Source organism: Triturus cristatus, chromosome 9 (assembly GCF_964204655.1).
Source record: "Triturus cristatus chromosome 9, aTriCri1.1, whole genome shotgun sequence".
Taxonomy (NCBI): Eukaryota; Metazoa; Chordata; class Amphibia; order Caudata; family Salamandridae; genus Triturus; species Triturus cristatus.
This window is the reverse complement of record NC_140592.1, coordinates 729,102,398-729,129,355: the sequence shown is the minus strand read 5'-3', so window position 1 is coordinate 729,129,355 and position 26,958 is coordinate 729,102,398. Positions and strand designations below refer to the sequence as shown.

Sequence of the window (26,958 nt, the reverse complement as noted above, 5' to 3'; positions counted from 1 at the left end):
CTAACTGTTGGTCAAATATGCATGCTGGCATATGAGGGCAGGCGGTCAGAATCTCCAGAGACACTGCAGCAGATCTGCTATGGTAGAGTCTTCCAGGCAACCTGTCTCAAGGGAAGTCATTTCACCCTCCTTCTCTGGTGGTCTCAGTAATAACAGATGTCTCCGCTTTAGGTTGGGAAGCCCATCTGGAGGATCTGGAGCCTAAATGTTTTTGGACTCCAGAGGAAAGAATGTTTCACATCAATCTTCTGGAATTGCGAGTGATACGTATGGCTCTGAAGGCCTTCCTATCTTCCCTTCACTGTCAGTTGGTTCAGGTACTAATGGACAACACTACCGCAATGTGGTATATCAAGAAAAAGGGAGGAGTAAGTTTGTATCTTCTCTGCAGAGAGGCTTTGAGACTCTGGTCCTGGGCTCAGGACCATCAGATTTGCGTAGTCGCAAATCATCTGGCCGGAGAACTGAATGTGCGTGCAGACAGTCTCAGTCAGCAGTATTCGGCTGATCACAAATGGCGTCTCCATCCGGCAGTGTTCCTTCACATTTTTAGGATGTGGGGGTTTCCTCAGTTGGACCTGTTTGCTACTCATGAGAACCCGCATTGCCTGGCATTCTGCATTCACCAGTATCTGATGCAGGGAGCTTTGGGGGGCGCGTTTCAGTTATATTGGGGCTTACTGCTTCTCTACATGTTTCCCCCATACCCTTGATTCCTCGAGTTCTCAGGAAGATTCGCAAAGACTGGGCCCAAGTCTTATTGATCGCAAAGGGTATGGCACACAGACCTCCTTTGCCTCTCATTGCACCCTCCGCTCCATCTCCCTCTCAGGGCGTTCCTGGAGATTGAACAGGGCAACCTGAGTTCCTTCTCTTTCCCACCGGATGTGGTGGATGTTATATTATCAGCTAGAAGATACTCCACCAAATCTGTCTATTCTGGTAGGTGGGCCAAGTTTGTGAAATGGTATGGAGAGAGATCGATTGATCCTTTTTAGGCCCATTTATCTGATGTTCTGAGTTTCTCTCTTTCCCTAGCACAACTGGGTTGTGCAGTAGCTACTGCTAAGGGCTACTTGTCTGCTTTTCTCAGTTTACCTGACCAACCCTTGTTGTTTAAATCTCACATAGCTCTGGGTCTCACTAATAGGTTTCCTTCCACTACTTTTATCATGCCTTAGTGGTTTTGGAATTTGCTTCTCTCATTCTTGATGGGTTCACCATTTGAACCATTGCATAATTGTCCCTTATAGTTTTAAATGGTAGAAATCTAATTTTTAGTTGCAATCTCTTCCACTAGGAGGGTGAGTGAATTGCAGGCTCTTAATGGAAAGCCTCCATTTACGTCTTTCCATGCGGATGAGAAGGTTCTTAGGACCAAAGATGCTTTCCTGCCTAAGGTGGTCACTCATTTTCACTTGGGGTAGTCCAACACTTTTTCACTTTCTACCCTCCCCCTCCCCTAAGAAGAAGAGACTTCATCGCCTAGACTCCAAGAGGGCAGTCAGCTTCTACTTGGAGAGAACCAAGAACTTCAGGTTGGCCGATCAACTCTTCATTGGTTATGTGGGCAAGATAAAGGGCAAGGCTGTCCACAAAAGAACGCTGTCCAGATGAATCATCCTGTCTATCAAGATCTTCTACACCTTGGCCAAGAAGGAGCCTCCTGTAGATATTCTTGCTCATTCTACCCGAGTCAGAAGGTAAAAACTTAGACCAAGACCTACCATGAAGCGTAGCAATGCACGGCTCCATCTCAGTTGGCCTGAAACTTCGACTTTGACCGGGGTCAAGCGTGACCAGATGTCACAAAAACATTTAAAGAAAAAAATATTTCCTGTTTTTATAAATTAGTGTTGGATTTTTATTTTGTGTTGTGTATTTTATTTACGGAATTGTTGTTAAGCCTACCTGCTAGCAGCAGAACTACAAAGGGTTGAGCTTGGAGATGATTTTCTGTATGTTTAGAGTCATTTCCATGCTCAAAATCAGGCAAAATACAAGCTTCTTAGTTGAAGAAAAAGTATATAAAAATGGCAATTTTGGTCACTGGGTGGCCTTAAAAAGTGGTTATTCAACATAAGGCACTATACAATTGAAATTTTGAATCATTTTTTACAGTCCACAAAAATCCTTTTTCTGTAGAAAAATGATGACCCGGGACCTGAGGACCCTTCTCCAAATGGTCAGTAATGGTGAATTATTTGATGTTTAATCCTTTGACAGTAAACGATAGTGGCATGTGACTGATCACTTTTCGAACTAAAATGAGTGTGTTTAGACTCATTTTCATGCTTAAAATCGGGCAAAATACAAGCTCCATAGTAGAAGGAAAAGTCTATAAAAATTGCAATTTTGGTCACTTTGAGGCCTTAAAAAGTGGTTATTCAACTTAAGGCTCAGACCCCCCAGGATATAGCGGCATGGATTAGCAAATTTAGCGGCACAAATATGGAAATTTAGCGGCACAAATATGGGAATTTAGCGGCAATTTAGCGGCGTTTTATTTGGCAGTTTATCCTACAACAAACATAGATCTCTTTGTTTTTTGAGTTATTTAACACCATGAAGCTATGTATATTTGGTTTATTTACAATGTAGAGACTTTGTTTGTCTTCAAGACTACAAATAGGACATAAACCTGTTACTGAATAAATGCCACTCATACCAGTGTAGGGTGTCCGAGCACTTTACATCACACAGAGACAATCAATCATACGTGTGTAAATCAGTGTATAGGAAATGTTACATAAGCCAAAGGACTAAAAGTGTAGGAGTCACATGTCATCCATACTCGTAGGCAGTATAGTTGAAGAGTGCTTGGTGCGGAGAAGCACAAACGCAGAGTCGAAAAAGAAACAGCAGAGTTGGGAGTTTTCTTTAATAATAGCCAAATTAACTCTTTTTGCAACATTAATCAATGTTCTAATAATGTATACTTTGCGGTGTGTATGCAGTTCTGGGATGAAAGGTAATAGCTCGCTGTTCTATATTAGGACTTTAAGTTATAAATTGCAAGTAACAAAAGGATGTCTCTTTTGAAAGCAGTAACCTGCTGATCTGTTTACATCCTACGCATTCTGTAATCTACTTGGTACACGTTCTTTGCAGCAGGCACATTAACCCTCTGCACTAACTTCACCCAAGTCAAACCCTGAACTACACAAAATGCTGATCTCTATCCAGGAAGATAATTAATCACAGGAGTTATCTTGACATTTATGTGAGGCCTGGTCATTGCCCGCGGAAAGAAACGCTGCGGCAGGTGCTTCAAAAGCTTAATAAACTTTCATTGACGGCGCCCCCAGGAAGCCAGCACCCTAAAGCCGGCCCTGAATCAGAGTGCAACGTATAACTATATACAATCTATAGCCCTTCTGCTGCGGCGGCCAGCACGGGTCGATCCTTCACTTTTCTACCGCTGCTGAAAAGAACTCAGGCGATATGGATTCCCACTATTGCCCGTGGAAGCAAATGTTAAGGGCGAGAGACGCCTCCCAGCTCACAGCAGCTTACCTGGGCCTCTGGGCCTCCCGAGACGACGACGACGACGATCCGACGATCCACCACCAGCCAGACAACGATACAATGACGATCCAGACCAGCAGCGCCGCTCCAGACCAGGTGAGTCGCGTCGTCATCGAGTCGTCAGCACTGCCTGCTGTGAGGACCCCCCCCTAACCCCCTTCTATTGGTCTATTGGACCCGTGGCAAGAGCCACTGGCCCAATAGAAGAGGAAGAGAGGCGCGTGATCTGCTGTCTGCTGCTGGATGGGGGTGGGATGCCGCCAGGATGCCAGGATTTCGCGGGCACTTTTGCGGCATTTCTACAAAAGTGGCGATTTCGCGATTTTTTTGCAAATCGCGAAATCCTGGGGGGTCTGTTCAATTGACATTTTGAATCATTTTTGTACAGTTCGTTGAATCCATTTTCTGATGAATATGACGACCCCGGACCTGAGAAAAAAAATTCCAAATGGTCAGTAATGGGGATTTTTTTCCATGTTTAATCTTTTGACTGTAAAAGACAGTTGGATGTGAATCATTACTTTTGGAACTAAAATAGGAGTCTTTAGAGTCATTTTCATGCACGAAATCAGGCAAAATTCACGCTTCTGAGTACGACGAAAAGTCTAAAATGTTTACTTTTGGTTACTCGAGGCATTAAAAAGTGGATATTCAACATATGGCTGGATACCATTGATATTATGAATCATTTTTTATACAGTCCAAGAAGTCAATTTTCTGATGAAAAACTATGACTCCACACTTGAGGAACTTTCTCCGCATGGTCAGCAATATGGTGCTTTGTTAATGTTTATTGTTTTGACTTTTAAATGACTGTTGAATGTGACTCTTCACATTTGGAACTAAAATAAGTGTGTTTAGTGTCATTTTCATGCTTGAAATCGGGTAAAATATGAGCTTCTGAGTAGGAGGAAATGTCTATTAAAATGGTAATTTTGGTCACTGGGAGGCCTTAAAAGGGGTTATTCAACATGAGGCTCGATACAGTTGACATTTTCAATAATTTTTCGTACCGTCGAAAAAATCTATTTTATTATGAATCACGATGACCCCGGACCTGAGGAACTTTCTCTGAATGGTCAGTAATTATGATTTTTGGAATGTTTATTCTTTTGACTTTAAATGACTGTTGGATATGAATTTTCACTTTTGGAACTAAAATAAGTGTGTTTAGAGCCATTTTCATGCATGAAATTAGGTAAAAGAAAGCCTTCTGAGTATAAGGAAATCATTTTTTATACAGTTCAAAAAGTCCATTTTCTGATGAAAAAGTATGGCGTTTTATGTAAATGACTGTTGAATGTGAAACTTCACTTTTGGTGTTAAAATAAGTGTGTTTGGAGTCATTTTGATGCACGAAATCGGGCAACATACTCGCTTCTGAGTATTAGGAAAAGTCTACAAAATTGGCAATTTTGTTGGCTGGGAGGCCTTAAAAAATGATTATTCAACACAAGACTCTATACAAATTACATTTTGAATAATGTTTTGTACAGTCCAATTTTTTGGAATGTTTAATCTTTTTATAGTAAAAGACTGTTGGATGTGAATCATTAGTTTTGGAACTAAAATAAGTATGTTTAGAGTAATTTTCATGCTCCAAATGTGGCAAGCTTCTTAGTAGGAGCAAAAAAGTCTATAAAATGGGATTTGTGGTCACTGGGAGGCCTTATAAAGTGGTTTCTCAACATGAGGCACTATACAATTAAGATTTTAAATCATTTTTGTACAGTCCCAAAAGATCCCTTTCTGTCGAAAAATTATGACCCAGGGCTGAGAAACTTTCTCCAAATGGTCAGTAATGGTTGATTTTTTTTTTAATGTTTGATATTTTGCCTGTAAATGACTGTTGGATGTCAAGCTTCACTTTTGGAACTAAAATGTGTGTGTTTAGAGTCATCTTGATGCACAAAATCGGGCAAGATACACGCTTCTAAGTATTAGGAAAAGTCTATAAACATGACAATTTTGTTCAGTGGGAGGCATATAAAAGTGGTTATTCAACAGAGGCTTGGTAAAATTGACATTTTGAATAATTTTTTATACATCCAAAAAATCAATTAGGTTACTGTGAGGCTTCAAAAAGTGGTTATTTAACATGAGGCACAATCCAATTGACATTTTGAATAATTTTTTCTAAAGTCCCAAAAATGTATTTTCTGATGAAGAACGATGATCCCGGACATGTTGATCCATCTCAGATCATCAGGAATGGTGATTTTTTTAATGTTTTATCTTTTGACTGCTAATAAATATTGCATGTGAAATATCTCTTTTGGAACTAAAATAAGTGTGTTTAGAGTCATTTTCCTGCCCGAAATCGGCCAAGATCAAAGCTTCTGACTAGAAGGAAAGGTCTGTAAAAATTGCAATTTTGGTGACTGTGAGGCTTCAAAAAGTGGTTATTTAACATGAGGCACAATCCAATTGACATTTTGAATCATTTTTTGTAAAGTCTAAATAATCAATTCCCTGATGAAAAACGAGGACCCCGGACCTGTCGAAGCTTCTCCAGTTGGTCAGGAATGGTAATTTGTAATGTTAAATCTTTTGAATGCAAATAAATATTGCATGTGAAATAGCACTTTTTGAACTAAAATAAGGGTATTTATAGTCCTTTTTCTGCCCGAAATCAGTCAAAATAGAAGCTTCTGATGAGGAGGAAAGGTTTGTTAAAATGGCAATTTTGGACACTGTGAGGCTTCAAAAAGTGGTTATTTAACATGAGGCACAATCCAATTGACATTTTGAATCATTTTTTCTAAAGTCCCAAAAATTTATTTTCTGATGAAGAACGATGATCCCGGACCTGTTGATCCATCTCAGATCATCAGGAATGGTGATTTTTTTAATGTTTAATCTTTTGACTGCTAATAAATATTGCATGTGAAATATCTCTTTTGGAACTAAAATAAGTGTGTTTAGAGTCATTTTCAAACCCGAAATCGGTCAAGATCAAAGCCTCTGACTAGAAGGAAAGGTCTATAAAAATGGAAATTTTGGTCACTGTGAGGCTTCAAAAAGTGGTTATTCAACATGAGGCACAATCCAAACCTGGCCCGGACAACCTCGGATCATAATCCTTTGCTGACAGTCCTACACTGGTTGCGGGATCGGCCGGCTATTCCCACGTGGCGGCTTCGACCTGACACGCTGGAGGATCCGGTGTTTCGTGCCACCATTGGATCAGCTATAGAGGAGTATTTTCGAATTAACGCCCGTACAGCGTCATCCCTGGTGGTAGAATGGGACGCCTTTAAGGCTGTGGTTCGGGGGCGATGCATTGGTGAGGTGGTGGGAGTACGCAGAGTGTTACTGCAGGATGTCCAGTCGGCAGAACGGCGGGTGCGCGATAGGGAAAGGTTGAGACCGGAGCGCCCGGAAGAACAGGCGGGGCTTCTTGAGGCTCGGGAAGAGCTAGCAGTCCAGATTGAGAAATTGCGGTGTTTTGACTATAAAGCTTACATGGACAGGGCGCATGTGGAACGTGATAAGGTGGGGGCATTGCTGGCCTGGCTGGCCAATCCGGCCCGCAGGGGGACCCCGATAGCAGAACTGAGGGGGCAGGGTACGGAGGTACTATACACCCAAAAAGGCATCAATGACCACTTCTTACAGTACTACGCAGAGCTATATCGGAGTGGGGCGGGCCCTGGTTGTCCAACAGATACAGAATTTTTGCCGGGTGCGGGGCTCCCAAAACTTGTGGCGGCAGATGCTGAGGCGCTGGGTCGGGATGTAGAAGCGGGTGAAGTACGTAGTGCCATAAAGCACATGGCTAGGAACAAGACCCCGGGCACCGATGGACTCCCCATCGAGTTCTATGCAGCGTATGCAGATGTGCTAGTACCCTGCTTGGTGGCACTGTATAATGGGGCGCGCCGAGAAGGGACCCTCCCTGCTACCACGCGAGAAGCCCTCATAGTTCCCCTTCTTAAGCCGGGTAAACCTGCTTGGGAGCGGTCCTCGTATAGGCCGCTGGCGATGCTCAACCTCGACTACAAGATTTTGAGTCGTATCCTGGCTAGTCGATTGATGCCCCATATGTTGCAACTGATCCATGAGGATCAGGCTGGGTTCATTCCCACCCGCAATACTGCAATGAATGTACGCAGACTGATGCGCATCTTGGGTTCTGCCTCCTATGACAAGGAGGAGGCCTGCATATTTGCGGTCGACATTGAAAAAGCTTTCGATAGCCTGGAGTGGCCTTACCTCTTTGATGTCTTGAGGGCTTTTGGGATGGGGGAACGTTTTGTTCAATGGACGGCGCTTCTTTATAGTGCTTCCACTGCTAGGGTGCGGACGGGGGGCTTGATCTCTAGTGCATGCGCGGTCGGTCGGGGAACGAGACAGGGGTGTCCGCTGTCCCCCTTATTATTTGCACTGGCAATGGAGCCCATGGCCGCTCATGCTAGGCTGGGGCGGTATTTTCCAGGGCTACTGGTCGAGGGACGAGAGCAGCACATAGCATTATATGCGGATGACCTACTGCTCTTCTTGCCGAATGCTGGGGAGGCCTTACAGGGGGCGCGGGGTTTGCTGGAGACGCTGGGGAGGGTGGCGGGACTCCGGGTGAATTGGACCAAGTCTTGCCTATTTCCCACGGGCCCAGAGGGGTTGCTACGCCAGGGGGATGTCCCATGGGAATCCCGGTGTTTGCCTTACTTGGGAACCAGGATCTATCATGATCCCGCTGATTTGTTAGAGGGTAACGTGGGGCGAGCGATAAGAGGGGCGAAAACCTGCTTTGAGTTTTGGGGCACTCTCCCATTGTCGGTGGCCGGCAGGGTCGCCTTAGTGAAAATGGTGATTTTGCCCAGATTTCTTTATTACTTTGGGACTCTTCCAATCTGGATTCCGGGAAAGCTATTTGCTCAGCTGACCTCGTTGATTACGGGGTTCATCTGGGGTGCGGGGAGACGGAGGGTAGCGCTGCTTACTCTACAGCGTCCTAGGAGTGAGGGAGGCCTTGCGTTGCCGGACCTGGAGTCCTATTACCATGCTGCGCAGCTCCAGTGGTTCATGAAGTGGGTGGCGGGGCACATCAGGCGTCCGGAAGAACAGGGAGGGGCGGATCCGAGCTGGTCCCAATTATCGTGCGTGCTGCTCCGGGTGCCGATGAGGAATGCCTCACTTCCTCCGGACTTGAGGGTGGTTCGACAATGCTGGGCGCGGTTGGCTAGGAGGGCGCGTGTGCTTATTCCCTATGCACCCGAGATCCCGTTGCGAATGTGTGAGGCGCTACCCCACGGGGGAGACTGGAACCGGTTATTGGCCTGGGAGGAGGCGGGAGTTATGACATTGGGAGACTTGTATGAGGATGGTAACCTGCTACCTTTTGACGACTTTAGGGAGCGGCATGATCTCCCGCGGGGGGACTTCCTATTCCATGCAGCCTTGACTGCGGCCGTCAGAAAGCACTGGCGGAAGGGGATGATGGAGCCGGACACATCTCTTGCCTGTCAGTATGTAGTGATGGGAGCGGGTGTCTATAAGGCGGTGACTTGCCTTTATAGGCGGATTACTGGTGATATGCGGCGACCCCTGGCTGCCCTGCGCGTCAAGTGGGAGGCGGATCTGGGAGCGCCTCTTACGGACAAAAACTGGGAGGAAATCATGGAGCGTCCTTGGAAGTGTACACGAAATGCACGCTTCCAGCTTATACAGTTTTATATCTTTCATAGGGCATACCTTACCCCTCACAAGATAGCTGAGTACTTTGGTGGGCCAGATGCTTGCCCCCGATGTGGTTATAGTGGAGCGACTTTTCTACACATGCTCTGGGACTGTCCGCAGGTGACAGGGTTTTGGGAGGAAGTGGCGACGCTACTCCTGACGGTGACAGAGAGGGACTTGGAGGTAGGCCCGGGGGTCTGCTTGCTACATGGCTTTCCGCATACAGCAAAGACTAAGATCACCAGTAGGTTTATTGATCTAGGGCTGGTCCTGGCCAAGCGGGAGATTACTTCTCATTGGAAGGCGCGGCAGGGCCCTAATTTCTTACGGTGGGCTAGGGAAATGGAGAAATGGGCGGGAAGTGAGGGGACTTATAGATTGTGCTCATTTTCCTGCCCGAAATCTGTAAAAATAGAAGATTCTGTAAAAATGGCTATTTTGGACACTGTGAGGCTTTAAAATGTGGTTATTAAACATGAGGCACAATCCAATTGACATTTTTAATCATTTTTTGCACAGTTCAAAAAAATCAATTTTCTGATGAAAAATAATGACCCCGGACCTGTCGAACCTTCGCCAGATGGTCAGGAATGGTAATTTTTAATGTTAAATCTTTTGAATGTAAATAAATATTGCATGTGAAATATCACTTTTGGAACTAAAATAAGTGTGTTTAGAGTGATTTTACTGCCCAAAATCTGTCAAAATAAAAGCTTATGACTAGGAGGAAAGGTCTATAAAATGGCAATTTTGGTCAATGAGGCTTTAAAAAGTGGTTATTCATCATGAGGCATGATCCAATTATCATTTGGAAACATTTTTTGTGCAGTCCAAAAAACTCAATATTCTGAGGAAAAACGAGGACCTGTCGAACTTTCTCCAAATGGTCAGGAATGTTCATTTTTTTAATGTTTAATCTTTTGACTGTAAAAAAGATTGCATCTGAATTATCACTTTTGTCACTAAAATAAGTGTGTTTAGAGTCATTTTCCTACCCAAAATCGGTCAAAATAGAAGCTTCTGAGGAGGAGGAAAATCTTTAAAAATGTCAATTTTGGGGACTGTGAGGCTTTAAAAAGTAGTTATTCAACATGAGGCATGTGAAATATCACTTTTGTAACTAAAATAAGTGTGTTTAGAGTGATTTTACTGCCCGAAATCCTTCAAAATAAAAGCTTCTGACTAGGAGGAAAGGTATAAACATTTCAATTTTGGTCACTGTGAGGCTTTAAAAAGTGGTTCTTTTGGTCACTGTGAGGCTTAAAAAAGTGGTATTCAACATGAGGCACAATCCAATTGCCATTTTAAATCATTTTTTGTGTAGTCCAAATAATCAATTTTCTGATGAAAAACGATGACCCCGGACCTGTTGAAAATTCTCCAGATAGTCAGGAATGGTAATTTTGTAACGTTGATTCTTTTGACTTTCAATAAATATTGCATGTGAAAGATCACTTTTGGAACTAAAACAAGTGTGTTTAGAGTCATTTTACTGCCCGAAATACGTCAAAATAGAAGCTTCTGAGGAGGAGGATGATCTGTAAAAATTGCATTTTTGGTCAAAGTGAGGCTTCAAAAAGTGGTTATTCAACACAAGGCACAATCCAATTGACATTTTGAATCAGTTTTTGTACTGTTCAAAAAATGCATTTTCTGATGAAAAACGATGATCCCGGCCGGACCTGTCGATCCATCTCAGATCATCAGGAATGGTGATTTTTTTAATGTTTAATCTTTTGACTTCTAATAAATAATGCATGTGAAATATCACTTTTGGAACTAAAATAAGTGTGTTTAGAGTGATTTTACTGCTCGAAATCTGTGAAAATAAAAGCTTCTGACTAGGAGGAAAGGTCTATAAAATGGCAATTTTGGCTTACCCCAGCGAACTTGGGCATATGTTGAGTCGTGTAGTTTCACCAAAATTGCCACCAATTCCAGGGGCATCCCCATTTTCACCAATGCGCTCCATAGTTTTGCACAGGGAACTATGTCAAATTAGGACTTTAAATCCACAAAGGCTGCGTAAATTGTACCCCCTCCAATAATGACCACATGCCAGTAAATTAACACAAACCTGAAAACCTGATCAAGGGTACTAGTATGTGGCCGAAATCCCGCCTGTAATGGTGTCTGAATATCGGTTTCCACAATCCAAGCCTGGATTCTACCCAGAACTAGTCTTGCTACAATCTTCTGAATACAATCTATCAGGCTAATTGACCGATAATTTCCTGGTTGCGACCGATCACCCTTCTTATATATTGGTAGGATTTCGGCACCTGACCAGGTATCAGGAATTGAAGCACCACTAGCTACGGAATTCACCAATAGCTTAATATAGGGTACCCAAAGCTCTTTTCCCCTTACAAACAAGTCAGCAGGTATGCAGTCAAAGCCGGGGGCCCTACCTCTCGGAATTTGCTTTAACACAGACTCAACCTCCCTGTTAGTAAAACACATCTCCTCATTGCAATTAGTGGACTGAAAATGCGCCTCATAGTATGCGGCCCACTGTTCAGGAGCTACATGGTTAGCCGGTGTCTGCTTCGTCTCACCACTACCCCATTTAACTAGCTGCCAAAATGGTGTCATATTCCTTACTTTGCAGGCCGTCAACAGATCTTGCCATTGATCCTCGTCCCATTCCTTTTTTGCTAACAACTGCACTTTCTTGTACCTTGCTCTAGCCTTTCTGATGTTACCCATATATTTAGATCTAATAGTCCTCGATAGGCTTTTATAGACCTGTCTGCAGGAACAGTTATACCAAGAGCCTACTTTCACAGTACGCTGCTTCTTAAAAACACTGCTTTTAATAAAAAACGCAAAATAATAACATTAATATCCTCCAGTAAATCACAGTTGAGAAGTTTGGCTGTTAAACCAATAACCAAGTCCCTCATCTGTGCCAATTCGTCCTCATTATTTTCGATCCTTCCCCATTTGACTCCCCTCATGTCGTTAGTTAATATCATCTCTTCCGTGCTATACTTAACCATCCTGGAATTCAGTTTACAAAATCCCACATCCTGTAGCTTTAGGACCAATGGGTTGTGGTCACTTTCAGTCCGTTTCTGGACCTCCATGTCCAGGATGGTTGACCAATATTCTACCTTAATAAATATAAAATCTATACGACTGTTCTTAATCCATTGTCAAAGGTATTTTCACCCTGCCCATCTGATTTCATCCTCCCATTTACTACCCTCATTCCCCTTTCCAGACAGAAGCCCTTCAGTTGTAATGCGGCCTCTGTCCATTTTTTTATGGGGCCCAATTCTAGCTTTGGAATATTCCATTGTGCATCTTCCTCTTCATACAGGTTCCCATCCTCGTGATCCAGGGGCTCGAAACAACAATTAAAATCACCTGCTATAATCATGTTGCAGGAACCCCCTAAATTTTCCAAATAGCCATCAAGAGCGATAACCACACTAGATCCCTTACCACCCGGCAGCCCTCTCGCATACACATTGATAATCAAATTGTCTGGACCATGAGATGAACAGACTCGTATGGCCATAATATCCTGGTTGTCCATAGGTACTACTTCCACCCTTATCCCTACCTGCTGTGTAACCTAACATGTCAGCCCTCCAATCGGTCTTCCTCCATGTCCCCCAATAGCAGCCTTTGAAAAGTTAAAAAATCCAGGGTGGTAAACTTTATCCAGAAACCAGGTTTCCTGGAATATCCAGACATCAAAGCCATCAATATATGATGACCAATCAATGGACGAAGTTTTGGATGTTAACTCTGCGATTTTCCATGAGGCTATGGTCATATGGGTTTTTGAATTCCCAATACTCGTACTATTAATAATAGTGGATACCTCTTGATCTATTACTTGACCCTGTTCTAATAAACCTTAACTAGGGATACTATTTACTCTACGGGGACATGTTACTACTCTTTTAGTAGTTATATTTATCATATCACTGAGGCCTTTTTCCGACAAGGATAAACATGTCATCTCTTCACTGGTAAGGCTACACACCTTAATATCCTTAGGAACTTCCTTGGGTTCAGACATCGCAATGGTTGTACAAGTTGTACCCAGTCAATCGACTCCTCCAGGGATGTAAAAATATCAAAGCGATTACTTGTGGGCACTGTGTAGTCTTGTTGGATATGTGAGCTAGCAGATCCCTGCCACTCACTAAACCTATGTGTACTCTGCAGTTTATTAAAAAAAACCCTAATGGAAGGATTTTTATATCATCCATTTTGGTAAAGCAATACCCGGCCATTTCCAGTATATGCTGAACTAAAGTTGGTGATCTAAAGCTAAGAACCACGCAGTTACCTGGTAAAGACTTACGTGACTTCCCAACCCATGATATGCTACGTATCATTTTGAACTCAGAGAATAGATGACCTTTAATCCCCGTCCTGTTACCTAGCAGGTGTAAGGCCTTGTTCTTTAACGCTGACCAATGTTCCCGGGCATCATTGGGGAGCCTTGGGACGTTTGCAAGAACCACTGTATATGTAGTTGCTTCCGGAGGGAGATGCAAAAACATGTGGGTTCGTATCACTGGACTCAGGTATCCCTTGAGTCCCACTCCTGGGACCCCTCTCCCCGTTCCTTGACTCCTTTATCATGGGTGTACTCTCATCAGATGGATTAATAGTACGTAGGGGCTCAGAATTTATAACTGTTGCAGTAGAGGATTGCATATTGTAGACTTTTACCGGAATTCCCTTTTGTGCTGTTTCAAATACCCACGCCTGTTGAATGACTATCCCAGCATCCTTTTGTAGATTAGAAATGTTAGGGTTATTTGGTATAGTGCCAAAAATACCCTGTTCAATCTTCTTTAGTCTATCCTCTACCGAGGTCAACATTTTAAGCACCGGATCAATCATAGCTGTAATTTTCACTTCTATCAACAAACATAACTCATCCATGTTAAATGGGGAGGATGGGGGGGGATCAAATGGGCTGTACTACTGGTATAATCGGCAATACTATCTGTTGGCTTTGCTACAAACTGATGTGCGCTTGTTTTACCTAGGGTAGCCATCTTTCGTTTTGTTGGTCTAGGGGGTACTGGATTTGGTTTTGCCGGAGCACGACCTTTCCTTTTTTTGTGGGTGGTTCACCACCCATACCACCCATACCCCCATTAAGTTTCTTACCCCTAGTGGTAACCATAGACGCGTTTAATGAGCATTCCTGAACTTGTAGGGTAGGTATGGTTAATTGCACTAAACCATGATTTGTCACATTAGACTGACTGCTATGCAATTCTAAATCGGTTAAACTGTCCATCGGTTGTTGCAATGACTGCACAGGGGGGCTATAAATACTTGTTGGAATTGAAGGTTCAAGGGATAGCCTACGCTCTGTCAGTTGGATCTCATGCATCAATGCAGATTCGGCCCTGCTAAGGAAAGCATCAGGTGTACCTACGACCCCACCACCCATCTTTCGTTTACTCATTTTGGCAGGGCCTAAGCCCTCAGAATACACAAATACAACAGGTCAGCAAATCAGCAGATCTCAAGACACAACCAAAATGGTATAACTAAAGCTTCCAGTTCAAATGTCAATAGTGTGGCCCAGCCCGGCCTCTTCTGGGCTCAGACGGGCGCAGACAGGCCAACCCTTGGCCCGGGCTTTGCCCGGGCGCAGCCTGGTTACACCCGCGCACGTCCCGCGCTCCAGAAGCCTGCGGCCGCCTTTTGAAGCGCCTCCTAGCGCTTCCTGCTTACGTGGGTAGCCGTGCGGCAAAAGGGAGTTCTGGATGCTGTGGTGCGATGATGGCAGCAGGGACGCCAAGAAAACAGGAGCGGTGAGTCAAAGCGTTGCGGTCTCCTTGGACCGATCACAGTCAGGCAGTAGATTTAAATAAATAGTCAGCATTAACGGGACCCTGGTACTCACTTCATTGCCGAGATAAATGTATCCTATTGCTTGCTGGGCAACGGAGTGGCCCTCATGTCAGACGACATCTTGCTTTAGGTTTATGATGTCAGAGCACCACTGGACCAATTGTCCTTGTGGAATCTGACCCACAGGAGGATGAGATATCAGAAGATATGCAGTAGGTTACATTCTGTATTCGTGACTGCAAGGCAAGTAGGAGGGGGAATGGTAAAGGACTCTGAACCACTCAAAGCACTGGGGCCTTTTTGAAAGTGGGATGGAGATACAAAAACAGAGATTATCCTTAATACAATCCATCTAGAGTATCAGAGTCCAAGATACAGAGTGCTGGGGAAGAGGTTAAACGAGCTTCTTTCCATGAGAATGTAACACTGTCGTTCCAAAGTGAGATAGTGTATTTCAGCCTCAAAGGCAGCAATTTCCTCAGATGGTTTATTGCTAGCACCAGGATCTAAAGCTGGCTTTAGTAGCCTTGGAGGCAGTCAGTCTTTTATTAACTATCATGACCAACACAATGTGATCCATATTACTTCCATCTTGACAGAAATTGGCCAGTTTAGATGCCAGGCTTGCATGAAGTTCTGCAACTTTATTGATAGAGGCTAGGTTGCCCACTTCAGCAAAAACACCTCTGAATTCTAGGAGGACTGGGACTCAACTTCTCGGGTGATTGCTTTATTACCCCCATTTTATTATTCTTCTGTTATTAGAAAGTATTATCCTATATAGGAGAGGGGCTACTGGCTGGGGCAATACCTGAATCCGGCACCTTCAATACCAAAGCCAAGGCGTTGTGTTCGCTATTGTGCCGTGAAACAACGGCAAAATCGAGAACCCTGGGCTATGATCTAGTCTCCACTAAGCTGTAGTCCAGGAGAGAAGCATGGCCATTTCTGTTAAATGTTGGTTTCCCTGGCGTGTCTGATATTGTGCGGCCATTACATGCTCTCAGTGAGTGGGTTAGCGTTATGGCATTGCTTTGGAGTGCCAAAGAGGACCAGGCCCTGATCGGCAGGATTTGCGAATCAGGGATTGACCATTGGGAGTCCTCTTCATTGGAGATTGGATCAGGAATGCCAGGAAGGGGCTCAAATTGACAATTAAAATCACCCCCAACGATCAACCTCCTATCGGGGCAACAGTAGGAATCAAGGAGTTCAGTACATCAAGGGGTGGCGATTCCTTGCTCAAACTTACAGGTCGAGAGTAGACATTAATAAGAGCAAGCTTCAGCTTAGTTGGGAAGCTAAGTGTTACACATAGGATATCGCTGGACGAAATGTTCAAGGGTCTAGCTATACAGCCCACGGGTGAGCCAACGCAAATACATAAACCCCCGGACGGTCTACCCCTCTCTCTTACAGTGGCTGGAATATTAAATGACGTGAATCCCACCCTTGTGTGGTCATCCCGTGCCCACGTTTCCTGGAACATGCAGATGTCATACTGCTCCACAAAAAGCCCCCATTCGGGGCAAGACAGTTTACTTTTTAGGCCAGCAACGTTCCAGGACAGGATCTTTAACTTGCTTCCTGTATATGGCATTTCTCTAGGGGCATCAGGGGGGTGAGCGTCAGGGGTAAAGGTACCATCTGGTTGAGTCAAGGTGGGACCATCAGATGTTGTGGTGGGTTGGTTTGCCCTAGAAATATTAATATTGGGAGGAGCAGAGGGTATGGAAATCTCCATATAGACTCTATCTATTGTGTATTTCATTTCTTTTATAGTGCTAGTCAGTCCAATGTAGGGTGTTGTGCACTTTAGCTCACACACATTGTTCAGAGACAATGACTCTTATATGTATGTAAATCAATGTATAGGAAATGTTAATTATGACAATGGGGGCTGCGAGGTGTAGGAGTCACATGTCATCCATACTGGTAGGAACTATATGCAGGGCCACTGGAATTATGCAGCAGGGGAGGGCCAAATTATGCTGCAGGCTTGACTAAACTATTTGGCAAGAAAAGGGAAATTCTGCAGCTGCAGATTTTGTGATAGTATACATTATTTTCTCATGTTTACACTTTTTAACACTTTCTGGGCATATTTTGGACCTTATTGGTACCCGTATAACCCCCAAATATAGCAATATGCACAAGAAAGGTGACCAGTCAACCTTTCCAAAGTGCCTTTGTAACCATTCACGTCGTCATGTTTTAAAATCTCATACAGAAGATAGGCATCCCCTGTACAATTACTAACCACCAATCTTCGTTTTTAACTTTGCAATCACCATTTTGGGTAGAGAACAATAAAAACATAACTCACAACATTTTGCGCATCACTTTAGCTGCATGGGTAAAGTGGGGGGAAAAAACATGCGCCGGTGGCTAGCCTTTTGGCTTTGTCAATGCATGTTATTTTCTTGTGATTTTTGTACAACTAGATTGTTGGTAAAGTTGGTGGTCCCTTGAAAATATATATTAAAATTTTGTGGCTAAAAGCAAAATCTTTTTGGGGCTCTAAAAGCATGCATTGCCAGAGTAGTCCATGGCACAGAGGAGATTTCTTTGTATGTGGAAGCGCTCCGTGTGAAACAGTAGAATGCAGTCACTCATAATTAAATTAGCTAGTGGCTGAAGTGTGCTGACATAATTCCCCATGCTGTATGTGGTAGTAAGTGAAAGAAAAATAATGTGAATATCACAACAAACGGCTGTGAGGGAAGAGGGTTGACTGATATATTAGACATAGACGTTTAGTAAAATCTTAAGGTTTTGGCTAATGCCAGATCTAAAAGAAAAAGACCTTATCAACTTTAAGATGACTAGCTGGGAGCTTGTATGCATTTATCTTCGAGTACAAACAGTTTTCTTTGTTCTTTCTTGTATGTTGGTGGTCATGTGAAGAGAGTATTGTTCAGACCAAATTGAGAATTTTGAAAACGCAGTATTTCTCCGATTGATGTCTAGCAAAGGTTTTGATGAAGCCCTAGAATTAACACCTGGTTGCAATGTTTGAGGATCTAATTTCCGTTTGCTTTTTTTTAACTGTTTAAACTCTTATTTATTTTTTTGCTAAAATATTAAACATTACTTCTGAACTGAGTTTCCCAGCCTCATGCAGTTTTGCGCAACTAGACTACTGCAATGCAATATACATGTAAATGATCTCACATATTGCATTGCAGTAGTCTAGTTGTGGTTCAGAAGTAATGTTTAATATTGACAAATAAAAAAGAAATACGAGCTAAACAGTTAAGGTTAAAAAAAAGCAAACGGATCTAATAGTAATAGTAGATCTTTTTAAATCAGATGTGGGTGGTATAATCTACTGGCTCCAAGTGAGTCAATCGCCTTCAAGGCACGTTAAAGGCAGACGGCCCATTGTCATTCTTTATGTGATGATCAGCAGCAGACAGAATGACAATGGGCCTGTCCACAGTCTGCTCGAGGTCGGGGAGGGGCTGCTGCAGTCTCTAGAGTTCAAAGAGAAGTGCGAGAGGCCCCAAGTGAGAGAACGTTTAAACTCCTGGGAGTTCTCGCAGGGGAACAGCACAGCCTGCTGTAATCGTGATAATTACAGACCAAAGACCTAGGATGGTGGAGGGAGGTGGGAGGCTGCCTCCCTGCTCAGAACACATGGGCGTCCGCTACTGCAACGTGCGCTGCCTGAGTGATAATACCACATTTATTTTATTTATTTATTTATTTTATGCATTTCTATATAGCGCAGACTTTACCCGAAGGTGTCAGAGCGCTTCACAATAGGAACAGCACTGATACTCGCGCAATGACTACACTCCACGCTGTTACTTGAAGCGTAAAAGGTCATTTTATTAGGACAAGGTTGCAATCATTTAGACTTATTAACAGTACATCAATGCAAGAAATATACGTTCCCATCCCATACCCACGCAGTCTCCATTCTGCCTTCTCAAAACCATCTCACCGGTTTGACTCTTCCCCATTCACTCAATAACCTCCTTCCTTTACCCATTCTCACCTTCACTTGCCCTCCAAGCATCCTCTGTTGACTCTGCCTTCATTGCTCATTGCCTCCCGCGCCCCGCTATCAGTCACCTGTGTACCGTTCTCCCCCCCGAACCCGTATGTGACTCCCCACCCCTCCAAAGTACCGCCAACCAGGGAACCCCCGTGGGGCGGTTACCTGCCCCACCCCCCCCACCCACAGTCCTGAGCACCTTTCGCCTCCTACTAGCTGACCCTGCGGCCCCCTAGTGGACAACCATCCACCACCTCACCCTGTGTCCTGTAGCAAAAGTACCATTCTTGGGACAAACGTTAATCGAGAAAGGTGCCCATCCGACGCGGGCCCACGTGCCCTTCAGTCCTGTGCGCCTAAAAGCTGCCCCACTCTGCAACACCCGGTGAATGACCATCCACCTAAACATGCGTCCCCTGCAAGTCAGGAACGTTTTGGGGCCAAACCCCAACAAGGAAAGATGCTCTGAATGCGGTGATAGTCCATCACCCACCTGTACCTGCGTGCCTTGTAAATAAATAACATCCCATGGCGGCCACTCCCTGCCATAAACAGCGCCCCCTAACGCAGTGAACAACCATCCACCACCTGGACCAACACCCGTATAAACCAGCAACATGTCCGGGCCAATCACTTGACCGAAAAAAGGTGCCCCCTCTCGCGGTGAGCGACCATCCACCACATGGCCTGCATCCCGTGGAACCGGTAACCTTTTAAGGGCCAATCCCTGTCTGCAAAAAAGGCGCCTCCCTCACCGTGAACAACCAGTCATCACCTGGACCTGGGTCCCATGTACATGCAACATTTGTCAGGCCCAATCCTTGACCAAGAGACAATTGCCCCCCTCGCGGCGAACGACCGTTCACCACTTGTACCTGTGTCCCATGGAAGCAAGCACCATCTGCGTGCCAATCCCGGTCCACCACAAAGGTTCCCCCAATGCAGTGCCGCCCATACGCCACCCGGACCTGTGTCCTAGCAAAACAAGCAACCTTTTTGGGCCAATCAATTAGTCACCCAAGGTGCCCCCCCCCTTTCGAGGTGAACGACCATCCACCCCTTGTACCTGCGTCACTTGCGTCCCTTGTTAAACAATAAGATTTTTGACAACTCCTCTTCTGTAAAAATGTGTCCCCCAACGCAGTGAATGACCATTCGCCACTTGGGCCTGCCTCCTGTACACTGAACATTCTCGGGCCAATCTTCGTCCATGGGAGGTGGCCCTCGTGGATGACCATCCACCACCTGCACCTGTGTCCCAATGTAAGTGAGGAACAGTCCCCGACCATTCTTTGACCGTGACAGGTGCCCCCCCTTGAACAAGACCCCCTTTCCATTTCACCTCAAAACAGTCATCACCAGTGTGCCATGACCTGGCCCTCCAAATCCATAATCCATTTTCTGCAAAGCACAATTCATGCACGTGACCAGGTTACCCCATGCTCCGTTCCCTTGAACCCTATCCCCAGCCAAGCATCCTAGGATAACGCCAGACCTGACATATCCCAGTAAACTTTTTCCCCAGCATGTATCCTCAGATCGGGGCAACCTCATATTTCCTGCGACCCAATGTCAGCCGTACTGGCAACAAACACCCCCCCCAAATTTCATTCGACTGATTCCCCCATCATCTCACAGCCCGATGATTGTGGTCCCTACCCATTGATGTCTGTACATTGCTAGTGCGCCTCCTGTGCTGTCCAAATGCCAGGAGAATGACCACCCCATCAAGGCAACTGCCCTGGCTCCCGCTCTACTTCCAGGTCCTATGGTAGAAAAAGAAAGGTTAGTCCTGCAAAAAATGCATCTTGGTCCCCATCCCTCTTACGGCAGTCGTCCTAAACCCATCCGAAAAACCCATACCCAGTACCTACGTTGCCACAGACACCGTACCGTACTCCCGTCGTCCCAAGTCAGCAGCCCCCCCCAGGCCCCCTCTTGACACCACGGCCATTACCGCCTGAGTACCCAAGAACCATACGCCTCCGCAAGATAGCCCCGCCACAAAACACCCTGCCGACGCACGAGGCCAATTAAGACCAGTAGAAATGCCTCTCCTCTTCGGAAAACAACGTCCCCCCCAACGTCCTTCACCCTCAATGCCCTGTTATTTTGACACACCCCCTGCCCCCGAACAAACCGTCACCAACAATACCGCTACACCCAGCCCCAACTGCCCAACGTCCGGGAACACCTCTTTCACATCTGTACTGCACCGCCGCTGCTCTGCTCGAAATGCATGTGCTCCATTTGACACCCCCAACCGCCCGGCACTACCCAACCTGTCCCTCACTAACAGCCCCCTTATGTGCAGCTCCACCTGTACCATAAACACCCGCCTCCAGGGCACGCAGTACCAAACACCCAGTTACGAAAAAACAATATCATAGCACAGTGGCTCTATACCTCTACCACAGCGTTCCATCTTCCTGCCTCCCCCCCCTCCTCGGCCATCCCCGCACAAACCCCACGTTACACACCCTTGTCAGATCATGCGCACTTGTCAAAACAATGGCCACCCGAGCCTCCACCTGCACCCCTGCACACATGCCTCGGGCCCTCAGAATCTCCTCGTTCCCCCGCCGAAAAACACCACCCCCTATAATACCGCAAAAATTACCCTGTCCATGTAGACGCGTCAGTCGCCCGTCGCCTTAATACTTTCACCCCACGTACCCCTTGCATAGCACCGTCAAACCCGTGTTCTCACTGTCGTAGACCGTGCCTTCCATCCTGCACTCTACTCAAGTGACCCCCCCTGCCCTCAGGAAAATGCATTGCAACAAGTCCCAGATACTAAACCCTTGTACCTTCCTTTATAGCATGTCGCAACCGGCTCCCCCCTGGTGTGGACAGCCTATCCGACAAGCCCATACACCGCGCATACGATGAGCTATGATGTGAAGCATGCCTCCTCCTACATCGTGCACCAAAAACCTGGCTTCCTCTCAGGAGACATCGAGTGCCATGAACCCATGGCCTCCAGTTAGCCAGGAAGGACACCGTGGCCCCCGACCTCCCCCCCCCCCACCCCCGATCGGCCACCCTTGGTTGCCATATTGTCCTCTCTGACCCATGCCACCCAACATTGGGTTCCCATCATTTCTCCTGCAGCAGCAGCACTTATATCACCGCAACACCCCCCCCCACACTCATAGCACACCTGAGCTGACCAGCCGATGTTCCAGCAAAAAGCTTTCTGCTTCCCCAGGCCTCAGCCATAATCCCGTACCTGAGAGTTGATCCAGTACATCTTCCGGTTGTTCGGAGCTGCAGCTCCCTAAGTGGGCGTGCCTGCAGGTCATTCCATGGCCGTCCTTGATCCCTGCAACCACAATGAAACAGTCCGGTTACCATGCACCCTCCCTCCCCCCGCAGCAACCCACTCGGCCACAGCCCTTTTCACTACAACTTCCATTCCACACGTCAACCCCATCACACACTATCCCAGAGCCCACTTTGCCCTTCACAACCACGCCATCCGACCCCCACTTTTTCTTCAACATCCATGCCAACTCTCACGCATTATATTTGTAACATTGTCCGACTAAGAAAGCTCTATTGGTCGCTGCGCGATCCCCCGACGGAGGGCAGGCCGCCGCGGACCCCCCTACTGCTTCTGGCCAGCGCTCTGAGGCCGTCGTGCACCCCGCTGGCATCCCCTTACCGCTGGGCTCAACCACCGGCCTTGGTCCCCCCCACCGGTTCGCCACAACCAGGTGGGCCCAAGCACCACCGGGCCTCGTGCCATGCTGGCAGGCCTCTGTCCCGGATACCCCTCACAGCGCCACCTGCAAACTCCGACAGCAACCCGACGCCCGACCCCCCACCTCCCTCCCATGCCGTAAACCCCCGGCTGTCTCCAGTGCACCATGAACCAAATAAATGGTGCAGGCTCCAAGAATTGATGGGCCCATACCTCCACCTCACTGCTGGGAATGGATAGATGCATGTGGGCTCTACTGCCGGCTCTGAGCATCGTCATTAAAAGATGCTCACATTCCTCTACATACCCAAATTTATACGATGCCTGCTACGGACATAATGTGCCCCTTATGGAATGAAGGAATGGCATGCCACTGAAAGACGAGGAACCGCTGCTGCAAAGACTCATCCCAGTGCTTAACCTGGGCCCGATCTCGCCCTCCCCACTGGCACCCCGACTCAAGGCCCCCCCCCCCCCCCCTCCCTCCCTGCCTGCCGCCGTACCCAAGCGTGTGGATGCGCTGAAACCCCCACCCTCGCTACGGGGCCCTCAGCAGCCGCAAACTCTGGCTCCAGCCCCATCCACCCCCCCCCCCCCCCCCCCCACGGGCGAAGGCAGCATTTAACTGCAACAGCCGGCTCCCCCTCCCCCGATTACAGAACAGGATGCCCCCTCTCTACCTGCCACATCCGACGTTCCCGGTGGTGGCTCCTCCTCACAAGCCACCACCGCCGCAGCACACGAACCGTCCATCACACGTGCACAACTGTCCACGCGACACTCCAGGCCTGCGCCTGCTTGACACGCCCGGCCGTGACCACTCCACCAGACCCGCTCGGACTCTCGCACACATTGTGGCCAAGCCAGCTGCCGCGCCGTATGTCTCCCTTCGGGGCATCGCAAACAGAGACACTCTCCCTAGCCCAGCCGCGATATATTGCTAATCCCGGACCACCAGCCAATAACCAAATCGGCCTCCTGCCCCCAGCCTCCCTCCAACCTACAAACTTTCCTAACAAACTTTCTAAAACCTCCCGGTGGTGCTCAGGTGTCAGGAAGAGGTCGGATCTTCCTCTCCTGACACCTTATATGCCCTCCCAATCCCACCCCTTCCTTTAACCCCTTTAGTCCCACCCCCACCTTGTCCTTCGCTATTGCGCGAATACCCCGGGGGAAGACTAGTCTGCGACCTTCACGTCCCGCGGGGCCGCAATGAGGAGAAAATTACAAGTGAGCATGTTACAAAAGCAAACGTTACGTTACATGAGGCAATAGTGACAATTGTGCAAGTATCAGGAGCAAACAAAATACAAGAGGTACTGGGCCAGCACCGGATGCCCATGCTCCTTTCCGTACGTGTAAAAGTGAAACACAGCACTCTCTAATCAAAGTGGAGTTTGTCGTTTTGGCAATTACTAAGAGGGGTATATGAGATGGAGATTGCCCTATCCAAGGCCAGGGGCCTCTCCTCCAAAAATAGAACTGAACGATTGTGGCTCTGTCTACAATGGGATTAAGTGTTACAGACTGTAAACGTTTCTTTTTGTTTGCATTTATACTGCCTTGATGTCTTGTTATGCTATGTAACTTCTTTCCTTTCCTCTTTTGGCAAAATAAAAAAAAAAAAAAAAAAAAAACAAAGTGGAGTTTGTGTGATTCATATATGTGTGACATAATACTCTGCTGATGTGTTCCAAAGAGTGAAAACTACTGCTACCATGCACATTCCATTCGTGGAATTTAACTGTGACCTTTTGCGTGTTGTGTTACTATGAAGCATCTCAACGTGCCGTGTAACTCAATCAGATGTTTAACATGCTTAAAGCAACTCTAAATCCCACATGGACTTTCAACAATGCCAGGAAGGTTGCTTCCTTACTAGCACCTGTTCAAAGCCAAAATATAAAACTACGTCATAAAGTGTTCTCTAGGTGTGTGATATCTACTAATCATTTAGGCTCCCTATGCCTCAAGGGTTGTTGCAGGAAGGCAGTACTCCAGCGTCACAATCTGCACATCAGGGTAAATAAAACAAAGGGAACAGGATCAGTGCTCGGTCTGTATCATGTAAAAGCAAAACAGGTATGTACTATGATCTCGAACAAGTGTCCTATTTACTACATCCTTGGATAGTGCCTGGTATTGCACCTGACTCTAGTCCCGCAATCCCCGAAATGTAGGTGTCATGTCAAGTGACTGGCTTATCTGCTCCGTCATCTATGCCATACGGGCTTTAAGTGGGATGAAAAAACTGGGGGGGGGGGGGGGGGGATCTCCCAAAGTGGCGTGGTCAGTGTTATTGGGGGCGTGGCTTAAAATCAGGTCAATTGTAGATCTGTGCTTAGCATAGTGTGCCGCCTGACTAGTATTTTGCTGCTTCTGTCACTGCATCCAGATATCTAATACAGCAAGTAACATTATACCTACAACAAGCCAGGGATACTGGCTTAGTCAATCGCTGTTAGCTGCATAAGATAAATAAGCAACAAGTATGGCTTTGTTGTATAGCATATTGAAAATGCTTCAGTTCTGAAATGATGAGACTGAACAAACTATAATGAGTCTCTTTGAAGTTACATCAAAGGCAGTGAAGGGTGGTACTGCTGCAGAGTTAAGATTTATGTTTTTTCACCGAGGATGGTGCAAAAGTAGAGAGACCAATAGAGAACCGTCTCAGCACCTGCTTTTTAGAACTGCTGGTGCTCAGCACCGGGAAAACCCGGTCCACTTAAAGCCCTGCCTGACGTGATGGTGCCGCAGTCACTCAGCTTTTCTTTTATTGCCTTTCTCTATGGTCTAATGTATAAATTGGAGTGACTATTCAAGACTTATACTGCACTTACTGTTTTGTTACTAATTATAAAATTATATCAACATAAGGAGCGCGTTGTGAATGTGTGGGATGTAACTCGTAATGCAGTGTTGACCCCTCGCCCTGTCACGTGATTCAAGATGCAACTGTTTGCTTTTATGGTTCAAATCGTTTTATTGCAAGTTTTGTAAAACATAGCCTCACCTACATCCAATGGCTGGTGAGGGGCAAAATATGGATAAGAGGGGGTGGAAGGAGATTGTGGGGGTGGGTCAGATTAAAAACTTGGAGTGGTTAGAAGTAATGAAGGGTCACCCGCTGAAGTGCCTCATTTATGGGGATTTGGGGTAGGGCAGTGCAACAAGTCACCTTGCTGCGCTGCCCTACATCAAAGTGAAAGGGCAGGAATGCAATGTATTTATCCAATACAGTGCACTCTCGTCCTTTCTCCCTGTTCTGGCGCCGTTTCGGCAGCCTAGCACCAATGCAGGCACCCTTGCACCATGCATATAATGCGTACTAATTCAGAGAGGGTTTTAACTTGAAGCTACAGATGCATACAGAATTGTAACTATATTTTGACAAAGAACATGAAGAGACTAGCCTGTGTTCCTCTAAAGCCTTGAGAAAGATCCAGGCATATCAGCCAGAGGGGGTGAAACATGTGTTGGCTGTTCCTAATGCCTGTTACTAGCATATTTCTGTCCTAGGCCTCCATCGTCGTGTGAGTGATACAGGAGAGATCGACCCCAGGCGGGCAATGTTTTTTTAGGTAGCCAAGGGGACTTTACAGATGTGCATTCCTGCTATGGATTGGTCTATGAAACACCAGTGTCTTTCGGAGAGCATCTGTTCCATTCCACCAAGTATCTGAGCTGGATTGCTAAATAGTAATGAGTGAGGTGGGGAATACCAAGGCCGCCCCCTGCAATGGGTAAATATGTCCACTTTATAGTCATGTGTGGTTTGTTGCCATACCAAATGTAGAGTGTCTTTGATGTGTTGGAGTTTATTTCATGGGGGGAAGGGGGGGGGGGGGGTAATGGAAGAGTCTGCATAATGTACAGTATCTTGGGTAGTACGGTCCTCTTTACAGCAGCAATCTTGCCCACCCAAGAGAGAACCCCAGCTTGCCAGCCCTGAGATCCTGTGTTGAGTGGTAGGATTAAATTAAAGGCATGGGTTTTTGGATATTTACTTTAAAGCCACACACCTACCTAAATGCATCCAGTTCTCCCAGGAGGGCCAGGATAAAGGTGCATGGCTGAGTCAGGGCGATCATGATGTCATCAAAGTTTAGTGGTATTTTGTGTTGGCCGAAGGTAATGCCTCTAGTCTGTGCATTCGCCCAGATCTGTTCTTTGAGCAGTTTCATATTTAGGGCAAAGA

General features: G+C 46.1%; 1 long non-coding RNA gene across 2 annotated transcripts in view; it reads right to left on the bottom strand.

Annotated features, from left to right (window-relative positions):
• Positions 1 to 23,692, bottom strand: part of LOC146798622 (uncharacterized) — a 65,053-nt gene extending 41,361 nt beyond the window's left edge. The window contains exons 1-3 of one of the 2 annotated variants that reach the window (XR_014969195.1): positions 23,438 to 23,692; positions 22,284 to 22,376; positions 20,711 to 20,817 (exon numbers count right to left, since the gene is read on the bottom strand). This is a non-coding gene — a long non-coding RNA (uncharacterized LOC146798622). Of the gene's footprint in view, positions 1 to 20,710; positions 20,818 to 22,283; positions 22,407 to 23,437 lie in introns of those variants that run through there. The other variant, XR_014969194.1, reaches the window with a different exon arrangement.
• Between the last annotated feature and the right edge of the window lie 3,266 nt (positions 23,693 to 26,958).